The 15,135-nt window shown below is 45.4% G+C and overlaps 1 long non-coding RNA gene across 1 annotated transcript in view; it reads right to left on the bottom strand.

Moving 5' to 3' along the window:
- LOC135056829 (uncharacterized) overlaps positions 1-7,015 on the bottom strand; it is a 77,291-nt gene extending 70,276 nt beyond the window's left edge. Inside the window, exon 1 of the long non-coding RNA XR_010244087.1 lies at positions 6,967-7,015. This is a non-coding gene — a long non-coding RNA (uncharacterized LOC135056829). The remainder of the gene's footprint in view (positions 1-6,966) is intronic.
- Positions 7,016-15,135: the final 8,120 nt, after the last annotated feature.

Here is a 15,135-nt window from a genome sequence, read left to right as displayed (position 1 = left end):
TCCAAATTCGACTTTTTGAAATTTGACATTTGTCAAATTCGACATTTCTGCAATGGTACAAATGCGGCAATTCGACAAAAGTATATTCAATTGAAGTTTGTAAATTCGACAACAATGCTTTTAGACAGTAAATTCGTCATTTTCAATCCGCCACACTTTGCTGGCGGAATCTAATAAAAAAATTTAAAAACATGGTTTTTTTTTGTGTTTTTTTTTTTGGTAATAGCATATCTATTTATATTAGAAGGGATTAGGTACTTGGTTTGTCTATTTTGGAGGCACAAGTATTATTTATATATTTTTAAAAATATATGTATTTTTTTTTAAATGGAATGTTAAAAATCAGAAAAAAAATTGCGTGGGATCCCCCCTCCTAAGCATAACCAGCCTCGGGCTCTTTGAGCCGGTCCTGGTTCTAAAAATCCGGGGGAAAAACTGACAGGGGATCCCCCGTATTTTTAAAACCAGCACCGGGCTCTGCGCCTGGTGCTGGTGCAAAAAATACGGGGGACAAAAAGTGTAGTGGTCCCCCGTATTTTTTACACCAGCATCGGGCTCCACTAGCTGGACAGATAATGCCACAGCCGGGGGTCACTTTTATACAGCGCCCTGCGGCCGTGGCATTAAATACCCAACTAGTCCCCCCTGGCTGGGGTACCCTGGGGGAGTGGGGACCCCTTCAATCAAGGGGTCCCCCCCAGCCACCCAAGGGCCAGGGGTGAAGCCCGAGGCTGTCCCCCCCATCCAAGGGCTGCGGATGGGGGGCTGATAGCCTTGAGAAAATTGAAAGAATATTGTTTTTTCCAGTAGTACTACAAGTCCCAGCAAGCCTCCCCCGCAAGCTGGTACTTGGAGAACCACAAGTACCAGCATGCGGGAGAAAAACGGGCCCACTGGTACCTGTAGTTCTACTGGGAAAAAATACACAAATAAAAACAGGACACGCACACCGTGAGAGTAAAACTTTATTTCACACATGTCGACACACATACTTACCTATGTTCACACGCCGACCTCTGTCCACTTGTCCATGTAGAATCCACAGTGTACCTGTGAAAAAAATTATACTTACCTCAATCCAGTGTCCGGACCTTTTAAAATAATCCTCGTACTTGCCAAAACAACAAAACGAACACCCGGACCAAACGGACTGAAAGGGGTCCCATGTTTACACATGGGACCCCTTTCCCCGAATGCAGAGACCCCCCGTGACTGCTGTCACAAAAGGTCCCTTCAGCCAATCAGCGAGCGCAACGTCCTGGCACTCTGCTGATTGGCTATGCGCGTCTGAGCTGTCAGACAGCGCAACGCAAAGCCTCTCCATTATATTCAATGGTGGGAACTTTGCAGTCAGCGGTGAGGTCACCCGCGGTCAGCGGCTGACCGCGGGTAACCCCACCGCTGACCGCAAAGTTCCCACCATTGAAACTAATGGAGGGAGCTGTGCGATGCGCTGTCTGCCAGCAGACGCGCATACAGCCAATCAGGAGAGTGCCACGAAGTAGAGCTTCCTGATTGGCTTAAGAGACCTTTCTGTGACAGCAGTCACGGGGGGGTCTCTGCATTCGTGGAAAGGGGTCCCATGTGTAAACATGGGACCCATTTCAGTCCGTTTGGTCCGGGTGTTCGTTTTGTTGTTTTGCCAAGTACGAGGATTATTTTTAAAGATCCGGACACTGGATTGAGGCGAGTATAATTTTATTCACAGGTACACCGTGGATTCTACATGGACAAGTGGACAGAGGTCGGCGTGTGAACATAGGTAAGTATGTGTGTGTCGACATGTGTGAAATAAAGTTTTACTCTCACGGTGTGCGTGTCCTATTTTTATTTGGGTATTTTTTTTTTAGTAGAACTACAGGTACCAGCGGGCCCGTTTTTCTCCCGCATGCTGGTACTTGTGGTTCTCAAAGTACCAGCTTGCGGGGAGGCTTGCTGGGACTTGTAGTACTACTGGAAAAAACAATATTCTTTCAATTTTCTCAAGGCTATCAGCCCCCCATCCGCAGCCCTTGGATGGGGGGGGGGGGGTGACTAGTTGGATATTTAATGCCACGGCCACAGGGCGCTGTATAAAAGTGACCCCCGGCTGTGGCATTATCTGTCCAGCTAGTGGAGCCCGATGCTGGTGTAAAAAATACGGGTGACCCCTACTCTTTTTGTCCCCCGTATTTTTTGCACCAGCACCAGGCGCAGAGCCCGGTGCTGGTTTTAAAAATACGGGGGATCCCCTGTCAGTTTTTCCCCCGGATTTTTAGAACCAGGACCGGCTCGAAGAGCCCGAGGCTGGCTATGCTTTGGAGGGGGGACCCCACGCAATTTTTTTTCGGGTTTTTTACAGTTTTTTCCCGTTTTTTAAATATCGGATCAAAATCCGTCAAATTGGCCGTTTTTCGACAGCGGGACTGTCAAATCCGTTTTTTATTGAATATGTTGAATTCGGCACCCACTTGCCGGAATTCGACGGTCGAATTGTGTCGAATTAAAAAACGGACGAAAAATTGCCGCGATTCGCCGGTAATTGCATATACCCCTATGTATATACTGGTTGCACACGCAAGGTTATATCAAGTTACTCACCCTCATAGGCTTATTAAGAGGAACGTTCCCTTTTATATAATACTGGTGGGTGCAATCACATGCAAAGGTATGAGATCAATACTAAAAGAGGAGAGAAGTGAATTTGCCCCAAAGTGATACACAATTACATGCAATGGTGAAAATTTACTAACGTCACGATTTGATTCGAGATTGCATTTTCATACGAAAATGTAACTTGGAAATTTACTAAACACAAGTCTCGGCAGTGTTGGGACAATTCGTATTGAGATACACTGCCATCCACACAAATACAAATCAATATACCATCAGTCAAACACAGTTGTTTGTTCACATACACCTCATGCAACACGGGAATTTACTAAGAATTCATATTCTCAATCACTGCCGACAATAGCCATACACTGCCGGAAAAGCATGGAATTCGTACACAAACAGAACTTTCAACTAGACCTGCTTCTGGCTGCCGTGTTTGTAGCATCATGCACGGAGCAGTGAGATCCGCTTGTGACTTCTGTCACTTGGGGACACGCCAGCCAATCAGGGAGCTCAATGTCATAGTGCTCCCTGATTGGCTGTGTGCATAGCGCATAGGCAGAAATGAGGGAACAAATCTCCAGCGTGCACCATGTTCCCCAACCTCCCGATCACCCATTGTGACACTGCGGTTTGGGTTCTCAGTATGATGTAAACCGGTCCTACCCAGGTTGGATTCCTGGGTAACTTGACCTGTTTTTTGTTTTTTTACCCTTTTCCACTGAGCAAAAACCCAGATTGATGTGCGTTCAAGGCAGTCGAAAATGGTTATTAATCACAAGGGCACTTTACAATTTTATAATTTTAGCAATAAAGTTTACTACAATCAGAATAATTTTGGTGGCATAGTTTATACATATGAAAGCACTATTTATCAACATTTGGCATTATATTATATTGTCTAGCAAAACCTGACAAGAAAATGTGACATTATAATCATTATGTAGCTCTGTTAGGCATAAGAAAGATACTTTTTTTTTTTTTTTTTTACAGTACATTCATATTGCCTTCACTACAAGAAGAATTGTATTTACAAATGAATAGCGTTGTTTTCAAAGATTATATAATTTTTTCCAGGCAAACAAAAATATTGAACTGCCATGAACAATTTTAAATTACAGTAATAATTTACACGCTACAGTACTTCTATATTTGATCATATTGGATTATTAAATCCAGTGCTATCCTCTGAGTACTAATGAATCACACTGTGCAAAATGACTTAGTGGAGTGTTCAATAATAAGACGATATTCCACTATCTCCAGAAAGGAAGCAGCATTGTTTTGTTTGTTTTTTGCAGTATGGAAATTGAAATAGGACACGCTGCTTATTTTTCTTATTTGTTTTACTAGTATTTATGTATGATCAATGCAATTATTATATTTAGTAGTATTTATGATTCATTTTATAATCTTTTTCAATAAAACAATTCATTAAAAAAATGGATTTTCTATCATAGTTCTCTTACACTCTTGAAATAGATATTTAATATAAAGTTAGTTTATTATGTCAGCATTAGTGACTGTGATATTAAGATCTAATGAAGTAATCAGCTTAGAGCTAACAATATAGGCGGGATGTACTAAAGGAAAAATTCAGTAAAACCCCCGAAAACTTGGGTTTTACCACATTTTCAAATGTACTAAGACCCTACTGCCGTTTTTTTGCCATCCAGGGTATCGCCATCTCTGGATGGCGATACCCTATAGAAGCCTATGGGCTTCTTATCACCAACTGCCGCAACCCGCCGCAGACGCCGACCCCCTCCCCCCGGCATACCTTCCTCCAGGCAGCCCTGGTACTGGAAGGTAATCTCCTCCTCCCTCTAGCAACGCAGCTGGAGGTCCTTCCGGTTGCAGGGGGGAGGAGGAGGCGCCGGGGGCAGCCTGCTGCTACTTCCCGGTGTCTAGGCAGTGTGAAGATCCTGGGGAGGTGATGGAGACCCCCCGCAGACCATTGCGATATTGATTTGTTAGTACAATGCGAGCAACATCGCTGCGATAAGTGGCGAGGGCCGGCGATGTATCTTAATACATCCCGCCCTATGTATGAAAGTTATTAAAAAAAAAGGATTGTTACTGAGATATGTTAAATATGGTAATTAATTTATTTCAATCATGGCTGTTACTGTATCTTTCCATGTTAGCAAAATATCCTGAAAACACATGGCAAAATATTCACAGTTGACCAGCAGTTTCTGTTGCTGATGCTTTAGATGTGATCATTACGCTATGCTAAATACAGGGTTGGACTGGCCCACAGGTTTACAGGGGAAACCCCTGGTGGCCCCACTGCCTGAGGGCCCACCCCCTTCTCTAGGGATCAGGATCCAGACTGTGCACTTGAGTTATACATTATACATATGTTACATTATACTACACAGGACTATGGTGTATTTTCTAGAGCATTCCTGTTATTAATCTGGTACATTATCATGCATGGACTAGCAGTATTTACATATTTATCAAGGATTCCTGACCATGCACTCTCTAATGAGTAGCCAAGCCTCTGCATTGGCTGGTCATACTTCCTCTGAAGACTGGCCACACTCATAAGCATTGGCCCTTAGCACTGATTCCCCCGCTGGGCCCTTCATGCCACAGTCCAACACTGGCTAAATAAGTACAGCTAATTGTTACTAATAAATTCACTATTGGAAGTTCTGTACAGCGCCGCCTACATTCTGGTTATGATTGACTGACCATATGCAGCAGTGAACTAGTTGATATCAGAGCTGACCCAACCTGAGTAGCTGCAGACTTCTTTCCTTCATTCTATATACAGTATGACTTGTTATACAGCATGAGGCAGCTACTGTATACTGTTGTTACCGAAGAATAACATGTTTGAAATTGAAACTAATGTACAGTAAATAGTGCATTTTAAGGAATAATGTAAAATAAGGTTTTCGTCAGCCACGTCTTCTGGTCGGCCCTGCATGCAGCAAAATCTGAGAATATCGTCAATGACAGTATACTCCTGGGTGTGGCTACTGATGATATATCGTTAGGTCTTTTGCAAGATTGCAAAGTGTGTATGTACTTTGGCAGTTATTCAGGTTTGTTAGCAAACCAAAAAGGTAAACAATTGTGCAAAACCATGTGCACTGCAGGTGGGACAGATACTGTATAACATGTGCAGAGAGAGTTAGATTTGGGTGTGGTGTGTTCAAACTGAAATCTAAACTACAGTGTAAAAATTAAGCAGCCAGTATTTACCTTGCACAGAAACAATATAACTGACCCAAATCTAACTCTCTCTGCACGTTACATCTGCCTCCCCTGCAGTGCAACATCATTTTGCTGAATTGCTTACTTTTTTGGTTTGCTACCAAACCTAAATAAGGCCCCATATCATTTGTCCGGAGTTCAAAGGAAATCGTATTGTTTGCCTGTCGTGTAGTGTGTACCCAGCTTTGCTGTCAACTTTGTAGCTACGGTACCTTCCATCATTATACATAATATAGATAATATGTCCATTTCCATTGGTACAGAAGCACTGTATACAACAGTGGGGTCATTCCGAGTTGATCGCTAGCTGCATTCGTTCGCTGTGCAGCAATGAGGCAAAAAAATGACACTTCTGCGCATGCGTATGCAGCGCAATGTGCACGCGCATCGTACAAATGCAATGAACAATGTAGTTTCACACAAGGTCTAGCGAAGCTTTTCAGTCGCACTGCTGGCCGCAGAGTGATTGACAGGAAGAGGGCGTTTCTGGGTGTCAACTGACCATTTTCAGGGAGTGTTCGGAAAAACGCAGGCGTGGCTGGGCGAATGCAGGGCGTGTTCGTGATGTCAAAGCAGGAACTGAACAGTCTGAAGTGATCGCAAGCGCCGAGTTGGTATTGAGCTACTCTAAAACTGCACAAAAGTTTGCCGCCGCTCTGCGATCCTTTCGTTCGCACTTCTGCTAAGCTAAGATACACTCCCAGTGGGAGGCGGCATAGCGTTTGCACGGCTGCTAAAAACTGCTAGTGAGCGAACAACTCGGAATGACCACCCATGTGCAGAAAGCAATGCAGCCTTTACCACTGGGAATCGGTTTGCTTGTTTACCTTTCAACTTTTATTAATTCTGTGATAACAGTTTTATCAGTAGAATGATAGCTAACAATGATATGTCATGTTATATGCCTACATGTAAGTTAATGAGACATCACATTGTCATCCTCCTACATTGTGCTCTCCTTATCAGATCTGCCAGGGCATAAAAAGGATATATTTTAACCACACATCATTTCTGTAGCCACGCCAAAGGAACAGCAAGTCAATTTGTCATCATGTGAGTTATTCTGATAGTTTTCCCGCTGAATGTAATCTGCATGAACAGTGTTGTGTTTCCTCTTGTGTCATATGCCTTATACATTACCTTGATTGAAAATGTCTCCTTGGCTTGTTCAATCAATCTTCTCAGGTCTAGAATGAAGACAGAGAAATGGTATTGGATATCTAATCAGGATAGAGCAGAAGGTCAGTAGTAAAAAAAAAAAAACCTTTAACACCACATCATAAATTGATACAAGTGGATACACTGGAAAAACAGACCACAGGGTATATGTAAGGATACATAGGAAATAGAAAGACTTTTTGCTCGACCTTCAAGCACACTGTATAATTCAATATAATGAATATTCTATTCAAAACAATGCTAATTTGATTGACAAATGCGCTGTTAAAAGATGCAGAACTTCCTTGGTTTTTAATTGTACCAAACCACTTTATTAATAGCGGAGGAGTCAATAGCTTTGTAGAACAAAGAGCTATTCATTACTATTATTTAACTCTGTTAATATTCCAAAAGGGAGGCATATTAATTAATTATGGTCATGAATATGTTAAATAAAATATAATTTGAACACTGTGGGATGATGATGTACATTTACTGCACTTTTGCCAAATTAGTCATTAATGTACATTGCTTCTGAAGAAAAATCGTTTTTCTATCTTATATCTTGTACGGTGATAGACAGCAGTATTTTATGATGTCCTGCAGAGAGGAGTCATTTTTTATGTGTATCATGAATTATTCTAATTGTTTTATTGTAGTAGTAGTCGTAGCAGCAGCAGTAATAATGGTAGGGATATATATTACCCCCACATTTGAACAGATGCACTTACATACTGGACTCATCACAGTGGTTAGCATTGCTGCTACACGGGGTCATGGACTCTACTCTGTCATGGGGCACTATCTATGTGGGTTTGTAGGTTTTCTAAATGTTTTGCCTGCATTTTCTCCTGGCGCTCCAGTTTGCTCCCACACAACAAAAATATTCTGGTAGGTAAATTGGCTCTGATGGATTTAACCTTCGTGCATGTGTGCTTGTTTCTATACGGAAGAATGTGGGAGCTACAATTATAGACGGTAATAATTAAGCACTCTCAGTAAAGTGCTACGTAATGTTATAAATAAATGACAACTTTAATTTCTACTCGTGTTCACTGATAAACATACATCCAGAAACTCTTTCCCACTTCCTCAGATTAGCAATAGAAGGATTGGCAAGCCTTAACCTGTGTTGTCCATGGCCTCTGAGACTTAGAGGGACATGTACTAAGCAGTGATAAAAGTCAAGAAGTGAACCAGTGGAGAAGTTGCCCATGACAACCAATCAGCTGCTCTGTATACTTTTATAGTATGCAAATTATAAATGTTAAGTCAATGCTGATTGGTTGCCATGGGTAACTTCTCCACTGGCTCACTTCTCCACTTTTATCACTGCTTAGTACATGTCCTCTATAGGGTGATTCTGGTACTGGGAGTACATAGCCACAGGTGAGGCGTCATGGCACATGTTCCTATGATGAGCATCATTGCGGCAATGTGGGTAAAGCCTCCCTTACACTCCTGGGACACAAGATAGCCGCAGGCACAACACTGGTGTAGTCCAGTAGATTATATCAGAGAATGAGGAGAGAGTAGAGTGCTGACTGCTACGCATCGTCTTCCTCCTTCACATCACCAATAAGGTATTATTATGCAGGATACTAATGTTAAATGCCAGTCTCTACACGCTATGGCTATTAGATTACAGTGGTAGAAATAGTTGGTTAGAAGTACTCCAATAGAGGGACAAAAGTTTCTTTATAGGGGCAAGATAGTTTTTTTTTTGAGTGACTCATGGGAATCCGAAAGCAGTATTGCAGTACATGTGGGATATCATGGTATGCAAGAGAATTTGGGAATAAGTGGGAGAATTTGTGGGTTAATGGGATATCCAAATGGCATTTACTGTAGAGGATGAGAAAAATGTGGAACCTTTTTGTGGAAAGTGGGAGGTCCAAATACTATATAGAGGCATTTTGTCATCAGTGGGAGGTTGGTACAAGTGAGAGGATGATGGGGTGGAAGTAATTTTGTTGCTGTTTTTTAAGGTTAGGGGTAATGTACAGTCTTTTTGAAGTATAGAGAGTTCCACGGGCAATTCTTCAAGCGCATGTATCTGTTTATCACCTGCTGTGAGAAAAACCAGTGTAACGTAGATGTACACTTAAGAGGATAGTTGTACAGCAAAAGAATATAATAAAAACCACATACTCTTGTTTATGTGAATTAAAGCTACACTGTGACACTTCACAGCTGAAGGATTGAGTATGTTCAGTCCTCATGTATACAGCTCCATATATGTGCAATGAGCATACATCTGCCAGTAAATGGGACAATCAAGCTCCCAGTAGTTCTTAAGGATACAGTCATATCCAGAAGAGGACTAGCCTCAAGCACACACATGAAAAGATGATTTTAGAAAGCACCATCCAGCTGTAATATGAGTAACATGTTTGTTGCTCAATCAATTTCTAAGTAACAACAAGTGATTGCAGTTGAGGGACTATCTAGAAAAGAAAACACAAAGAAAACATCAGCATACAGTACTATTAGCCAATAAAAAATTAAAATTAAAATGGTCTTTTGCTAAATGAAACAGAATAATTATTCACATACATTTTGCAATATTTGATGTGCCACCAAGGGGCATTACTGTGTGGAGCATAATAAGGTGTAAGGGGCACTTAATGTAAGGGGCATTACAGTGTGTGGCATAATGTGTAATTACATGCCCCTTGCAACGAGGTCACGCCTGTTACAGCGTGACCAGAGCCGGCCATAGGCATAGGCAAACTAGGCAATTGCCTAGGGCATTTGATATGCCTAGGGGCATCAGCAGCTTCTGCTGATTAAAATGATATGCGGCATGCCTATATTCTGTGTGTAGCATGTCATATGCAGAAACAGCCACAGTCTCACACAGTATATATGCATGTTGCATATAATTTTAATCAGTAGAAGCTGCTTGTGCATCCTAGCCACATAGCAATGCAAATAAGATGCATTTTCATTAAAACAAATGTGCCCGACTTTAGCATTGAGGCAAGATTTATGAGGACACATCTGTATTCAAGCAGAGGCAGAGGTTACAGTGTTAGTGGCAGTGTGAGTGGTGTGTGCATGTGAGTAGGTTGGTTGTGCTGTAGTGTTCGGAATATGTGTAAGCAGCATTATGTGTGTCATGTAAAAATGCATTAATAATGTGCAACATATGTGTAAGGGGCACTATGTGTGTCATTATGTGTATAAGGGCATTAATAATGTGCGGCATATGTGTAACAGGGTACTACTGTATGTGTGTCATTATGCGTATAGGGGCACTAATGTGCAGCAAGTGTGTAGGGGGCACTATGTGTGTCATTATGTGTATAAGGGCATTAATAATGTGCGGCATATGTGTAAGGGACATTACGTGTAAAAGGACATTAATAAAGGTGGTCATAATGTGTAAGGTGCATTATGTTTATAAGGACATTAAAAATGTGTCTCATATGTGTAAGGGGCATTACTGTGTCGCATTATGTGTATAAGGTGCTCTACTATGTGGCGTTGCGTATAGAAAGGGCACTACTGTGTCATCGAATGTGAATAAAGAGCAATATGGTGTGGTGTAATGTAAATAAGGAGCAATTCAGTGTGATGTGATGTGATGTAAATAAGGGGCTCTACTGTGAGGAGTAACGTTTATAAGGTAAAGTGATACTACTGTGGGATGTAATATGAATTATGGACACTATCGCATGATCAAATGTGAATAAAGTTGCAGTACTGAGTGGTGTAATTGGAATTGGGGTTACTATTGTGTGGCATGCCCCTTGCCAGCAAAAACACACCCCTTTTTGGGCTGTGCGCCAAATGTGCGAACTGTTCCTATTTAAAATACAGGGGGTACAAACCCCAAAATAAGGACTGCTATGGATGAGGGGTGATGGTGCTGGGAAAGAGGTGCAAGGTCAGAGGCGGAACCAGCGGTGGTGCTAGGGGGCACCAGCCAAAATCTTGCCTAGGGCATCATATTGGCTAGGGCCGGCTTTGAGCGTGACCACGCCCCCTTTTTCGTGCGCACAAATATTTTATTTATAAAACAACCATGGGGGGAGGGGGCAATTTTTACTGTTCGCACTGGAGTCAAAATGTCTAGAAATGGCCCTGCTGATAACATACTGTACCTACCAACATTTTACCAGAGAAGACCGTGATGAGGCAGTAGCCACATCATGGAGGAGGTGTGACCCATGTCACAGAGGAGATGTGGCTTCGGCCTCAGGATCATATAATAACTGCAAGGCTGTGCTGAATACAGCGCAGGCAAGTTCAGTGGCAAACGCAGGATTTGCATGGGGGGGTTTCCAGAACTGGGTTGAGCCAATCACGGGGGTGGGGACTGAGGTGACCCAGTATATGCTGGGTCCATAAAACTGGTGTGTGTGTGTGTGTGTGTGTGTGTGTGTGTGTGTGTGTGTGTATATAATACACAAATACGGATAGGAGGAAGCAGGCAAAAAGTGTATTCAACACATCTACAGGACCTGCCTTTTTAAAGACGCAGAGTACAGCTTCCTCCTTTCCGTATTTGTAAGTATTTGTTTCAAGAGGGCACCGGTGCTTACTGTGGCCATCAGTGGGAGTGCAGATCCACATATATATATATATATATATATATATATACTAGGTGCTTCATCGCGCCCTACGGGCGCTCTTCACACCGTCGCAAGGGGCTACGCCCCCTTAACCCTTGCATGCCTTTCTGGGGTTTAATATTTGTATTATATGGAGTATTACCTGCATTCCTTTGTTAGTGGTTAAATATTGCACAATGAAAGGGCGTGCGATGGTGAAGGAGGCACAGCCCCTTGCGACGGCGTGAACAGCACCTGCAGGGCACGATGTACAGAATGTAGCGGGTGCGGGGGGGACTGCGGATGGTGTATGTAGATGCTGCGGGTGGAGGGGGGGCAGAAGTGGGGGTGGGGCCCGGATGGGGAAGGTTCGGGAGGTACTGCGGGTGGGGGAGAGGCAGAGGAGTGGGGGATGCAGATGGGGGAGGGGTCCGGAGGCACTGCAGGTGGGGGAGGGGCAGGGGTGCCACAGGTGGGAGAGGGGCAGGTGTGGGGATGCTGTGGATGGGTGAAGGGTTCCGGAGGTGCTGTGGGATGGGAAGGGATGGGAGTGCCGGGGGTGGGGTAGGGGACCGCAGGCACCATGGGTAAGGTAGGGGCAGGTACGGGTGGTGCGGTGGATGGGAAAGGAGGTCCGGAGGTGCTGCAGGTGGTGGAGGGGCAGGTGCGGGGGTGCCATTGGTGGGGGAGGGGTGGGTGAGGGGGGGACCGCGGATGGAGGAGGGTGTCTGCAGATGCTGCGGGTGGAGGGGGGCAGGTGTGGGGGGGAGACATATAAGGGGGGTGAATGGTGGAGGGGGCCTGGAGGTGCTGTGGGTGGTGAAGGGGCGGAGGAGTGGGAGCCGCGGGTGGTGTAGGGGGTCTGGAGGCACAGCATGTGGGGGAGGGGTGGAGTGCCGCATGTGGTGGTGGGGAAGGTGCGGAGGTGTGGTGCATTGGGGAGAGGTCTGGAGGCGCTGCGGGTACTGTACATGCCATAAAAGGTAGTTGGAGGGTATGCATTAACAGGGCCAGGACAGGGGTGACAGGGTCAGAACAGGGTTGACGGGGCCAGGACAGGGGTGACAGGGTCAGAACAGGGGTGACGGGGCCAGGACAGGGGTGACGGGGCCAGGACAGGGGCGACGGGGCCAGGACAGGGGCGACGGGGCCAGGACAGGGGCGACGGGGCCAGGACAGAAATGACAGGGACAGGATAGGGGTGACAGGGCCAGGGTAGGGGCGGCAGGACCAGGACAGGGGTGACGGGGCCAGTATAGGGTTGACAGGGCAAGCACAGGGGTGACAGGGCCAGGATAGGGGTAACAGGGCCAGGATAAGGGTGACAGGGCCAGGATAAGGGTGGCAGGGCCAGGATAAGGGTGACAGGGACATGACAGAACACAGGGCACGGGAGAGATTGGTATTAGGGACAAAACAGTGGTGACAGACAGATGTGTCTTACCGGAGTCACTGCTGCTGGCTGCTGCTGTTCCACTCCAACCTGTTGGGATCTGCTGCTGCTGGAGACTTGGCATGGTTGATTCTCTCAGGCTGGAGTCCTGCTTCCTCTGCCCGTCCGCATCCCTCCCCCCCTCCTCAGTCACACACCGCAGACCTCGCGCAGCTGCCGGGCAATGTGGTAAGGTGAGACTGGAAATGACTGGTTAGCCCCCAGGAGATGCTGCGGCTGGAGGGAGGAGGGGGTCATAGCATGCAGCTTGGATTTCTGCAGCGCTTCCCGCCAGCTAAAGTGTGTGAATGAGCTGGGCGCACCTCACTGCGGGTGGCAGCGCTGCAGCTAGCGGTGGGGTTGCCGGGGCTGGAGATAACAGAGGCAGTACGGAACCTGCACAGCGGCAGGTGCCCCACAAAACTGCAGCTAAGAAGCGTGGAGTGTGCTAGAAAGTGACGCTCCTCCGCGCCAGAGAGACCCTGCTGAGTATGCAGATGTGGGGGGTCAAGCACACAGTGAGCCGGTGCCCATCTGTCTGTATGACATACCCCTCACCCACCCCCCATACCTCCCAAATGTCCCGATTTTCGCGGGACAGTCCCATTTTTTGGGGTCTGTCCCGCTGTCCCACCCGCGGGTCGCAGTGTCCCGCGGTGGGGGGGCAGTTGGAAAGCTCCTGTACTCGTTGTTCTGCTTAGCAGAGCAGCAGAGCAGCGGTGAATAGTGGAGACAGAGGGAGAGGGGGCATCAGGGGGTACGGATTAAGAGGGGGTTCCAGCAGCAGAGCCGGATTAGGGAGGGGGGTGGGCAGGGGGTACGTACCGTTGGCCCCACAGTTTTAGGGGGCCCCCCGGCACGAGTAGCTCTGTCCCATCTCAGAAGCTCCCCCGTCCTACCAGCAACAGCATTGTGCTACAGTCAGCACACGCTGCTCTGTATTGGACGATGCTGAAGTTAGCTTCTTATTCGGCCAGCTTCTTATTCACTTCTTATTCAAGCTCTAGCTTCTTATTCACTTCTTATTCGAACTCCAGCTTCTTATTCAGATCATTCAGTTTTGCAAGGGTTAATGAGTCTTGGGCCACAAATTTGACACCGGAAATCAACAGAGTAGGTTCCCTTACATATGACCCACTTGTATTTTGCCTGGCCCAACGCTGTTTTGGGCATGAAATACACTGACAAAGTGGGCACACACACCATATTTTACCATTTTGAATAAGTAGCTGTAGTTTTGCAAGGGTTAACCAGTCTTGGGCCACAAATTTGACACCTGAAATCAACAGAGGGTGGTCACTTACATATGACGCAGTTGTATTTTGCTTGGCCCAACGCTGTTTTGGGCATGACATACACTGGCAAAGTGGGCACACACACCATATTTTGCCATTTTGAATAAGTTTGAATAAGTAGCTGTAGTTTAGCAAGGGTTAACTAGTCTTGGGCCACAAATTTGACCCCCAAAAACAGAGGGTGGTCACTTGCATGTGACCCACTTGTATTTTGCTTGGCCCAACGCTGTTTTGGGCATGAAATACACCGGCAAAGTGGGCACACACACCATATTTTACCATTTTGAATAAGTAGCTGTAGTTTTGCAAGGGTTAACCAGTCTTGGGCCACGAATCTGACACCTGAAATCAACAGAGGGTGGTCACTTACATATGACGCAGTTGTATTTTGCTTGGCCCAACGCTGTTTTGGGCATGAAATACACTGGCAAAGTGGGAACACACACCATGAAGATGAATGCAGTTTATACCACAAGCAATTCATTTCAGGTGTCAAATTTGTGGCCCAAGACTAGTTAACCCTTGCAAAACTACACCTCCTTATTCAAAATGGTAAAATATGGTGTGTGTGCCCACTTTGCCAGTGTATTTCATGCCCAAAACAGCGTTGGGCCAAGCAAAATACAACTGCGTCATATGTAAGTGACCACCCTCTGTTGTTTTTGGTGGTCAAATTTGTGGCCCAAGACTAGTTAACCCTTGCTAAACTACAGCTACTTATTCAAAATGGTAAAATATGGTGTGTGTGCCCACTTTGCCAGTGTATTTCATGCCCAAAACAGCGTTGGGCCAAGCAAAATACAACTGCGTCATATGTAAGTGACCACCCTCTGTTTATTTCAGGTGTCAGATTTGTGGCCCAAGA

Source organism: Pseudophryne corroboree, chromosome 1 (genome assembly GCF_028390025.1).
Source record: "Pseudophryne corroboree isolate aPseCor3 chromosome 1, aPseCor3.hap2, whole genome shotgun sequence".
Classification (NCBI taxonomy): domain Eukaryota; kingdom Metazoa; phylum Chordata; class Amphibia; order Anura; family Myobatrachidae; genus Pseudophryne; species Pseudophryne corroboree.
Note: the sequence above shows the minus strand (reverse complement) of the source record. Positions and strands in the feature narration are given on the sequence as shown.